Source organism: Hyposmocoma kahamanoa, unplaced genomic scaffold (genome assembly GCF_003589595.1).
Source record: "Hyposmocoma kahamanoa isolate Upper Pololo Valley unplaced genomic scaffold, ASM358959v1 63, whole genome shotgun sequence".
Classification (NCBI taxonomy): Eukaryota; Metazoa; Arthropoda; class Insecta; order Lepidoptera; family Cosmopterigidae; genus Hyposmocoma; species Hyposmocoma kahamanoa.
The window spans coordinates 3,886,849-3,889,459 of record NW_020653851.1 but is presented as its reverse complement, the minus strand read 5'-3'; the positions used below and the strand labels follow the sequence as shown (position 1 = coordinate 3,889,459).

The 2,611-nt window shown below is 36.0% G+C and overlaps 1 non-coding gene across 1 annotated transcript; it reads left to right on the top strand.

The window, feature by feature from the left end:
- Positions 1 to 305: 305 nt before the first annotated feature.
- Positions 306 to 424, top strand: LOC113230574. Its single transcript, XR_003310513.1, has one exon. It is a non-coding gene; the product is annotated as a 5S ribosomal RNA (ribosomal RNA).
- The last annotated feature ends 2,187 nt before the right edge of the window (positions 425 to 2,611 follow it).

The following is a 2,611-nucleotide window of genomic DNA, read 5'->3' as shown; positions in this document are numbered from 1 at the left end:
CCAACAAGAACTTATGGAAAAGACGTTATTATGCTAATTTCAAACTTGCATAATAGTTTTTGATCAATCAAACATCTTAATACTGAAAATGAGTGGTGGCTCGAATTGTGTCCGGAAGTGTATATTAATTTCTTAATATTCCATATTAACTTCTTAGTTTCAGTTTGTACGTACATAAATGCAAAGTTTGAAGTCGGATGTTTTTTTAATAAAAATTAATATTGCTTTAATTGATAGTTGACAGGTCTCCAGCTGACGTTGACGTCATATTTTATAAAATGAATGTTAAATTCAGTCGGTCTGTTGCCAACGACCATACCACGTTGGATACACCGGTTCTCGTCCGATCACCGAAGTTAAGCGACGTCGGGCGCTGTCAGTACTTGGATGGGTGACCGCCTGGGAACACAGCGTGTCGTTGGCTTTTTGCTATAAACTTTCTTAAATTCGACACAATTTCGTACGAGGAACCTATTTTTGGAATGATTAGTGCGACAGTTTGTAAAGTCTCGCCGACGTAGGGTTAATTTATTTTCATTTCAATTAATTTCCAATATTACTGCAATGCAAAGATATACAACTATAAGGCATATAAATTACTTCCAACAAGATGACAGCAGCGTGGTTGCAAGTTTTAATTAAATAAATACTTAATTTAGCATGATAATGTTGTTTTATTTCTCGTTTGCAGATACCTATCTACATGTACCTACTGACCCAAAAACAATAATGCTATACAATACAATTACGGCTGTATGCCATTGTGGTAGAGACAACACACCCCAATTACTACGACACTGACTCCCATCTGTCGCGCCTTGGTGCTAAAATGCCATAATTAAATTTCAAATGTACCTATATTTTTTAAAAGTACAACATGTACATTGCTGTTTTAATATGCGTACTTTGAACCTATACAGAGTTATTTTGATCAACAACATTAATAAAACTGTTCCAAATTTTTATCTTCTGTTAAAATAATAATAATAATATGTCAGACAGTCACACCAATTATCTGGTCCCAAACTAGGGAATTCCCTGTACTACGAGTACCAGAGCAACGGAATTCACTCCTTAATTTCCCAAATTGATCCTACGGGGAATCGAACCCGAGACCTTCTCATCTAGCGCCCACATGGCCACAATGCAAACCGTTGAGCCACCGAGGTCGTAAATTGTTGTTGACGAGGTTGTTTCATCCATCGATATAAATGAGAAGTATTTTTTTATAAAAGAAATTCAGACAATTTTTTTTTATAATAACAAATGACAAGACGAACAAGTCGTGCATCCGGCGGTAAGCGGCACGCCTGTCCATAGCAATTGCAGTGCCACTCTGAATTTTAAATTGCAAAGATCTGAGGGACATATCCACGGCGCCCGTCACCCAGTGACATAAGTTGAGTGACTCATGTGCCTGTCATTTCACCAGCATCCTTACATTACTGCATGGCAGCAGAAGTAGGTAAGATGGCAGTACTTCCCTGAACGAACTCTTTCAGAAGGTACTCTACTGCCACTGCTGTTTTTCTTTTATATTTCGAAATATTATAAAACATCCCTGTAGATATGTATAAGGATACATTCTCTAATACAAATAGAGTAATTTGTTCTCGTACATTAGGGAAGTGACTCCATCATCTTTATTTGAAATTTGACACTTTTTTTAATTGGGCCAACATTGTTTACTATGACCTACACTATGCCCACTTCAAGTACTTGATGACATAGAAATGAATCTGACCTAGTCCATCTCTCAAATTACCCATTGCTTTCAATTGAAAGTAGAGTACACAGATCCAATGACTTCATTATCGTTGCCTTGAGCCCATTCCATTAAGTTCTATAGGTATAAACTTAAGTATATTAATATGAAAGAAACGACTGTTCTGTAGGTAGTATTACATAAAACGTATTTCGCTTGTGATGGTTTATTTCACTAGTCAGAGTACAAAGGGAAAAGACCCGATACAAGAAATTCCGCGATTATTTATATAAATTTCTTCCCGCCAAAATTGCCCAATATCATCGAGGAATAAGTAGCTGTTTTGGCGGTATTGGCTATGACCAACAATAATACCGAAAGATGACAACAGATGGCAGATTACAAGAGAGTCTATGGCATCATGAAATATTAGTTGGCAATACCGATATAAAAGTAAAATATTAAGATTCGCTCTGGGCCTTTTGGAGGGAAAAGCGTCGTTTTTATTTTGACTTTCAATTATTTTGTGTAATCTAGTTTAAAGTGGAATAGGGTAGTGCTACTGTGCCTTAATCGAAGATTAAAACGCGAAATTATACGAATCTCCAACTAAAATACCCATATCGGCCCGTTCTAATAACCCCGAGTCAATCCAAGCACGCCGCCTCAAATTGCCTATCGACCGGCGACCATATTTACAGAAACATAATTAAACGAAGATGGCTCAAAGGACTTGTATCCAAGCCAAAATTATTAATAAAAAAAATGTTAATAATAAAAGGTAATTCGAATTTTTCAACAATAACATTTTTAACTATAATATGTGAATGTATTGTGTGTAGGTATAACAAATTCTATGTAAAGTTTGCAAAAGTGATACATTTCAATAACCGTATTTGTTCGAGT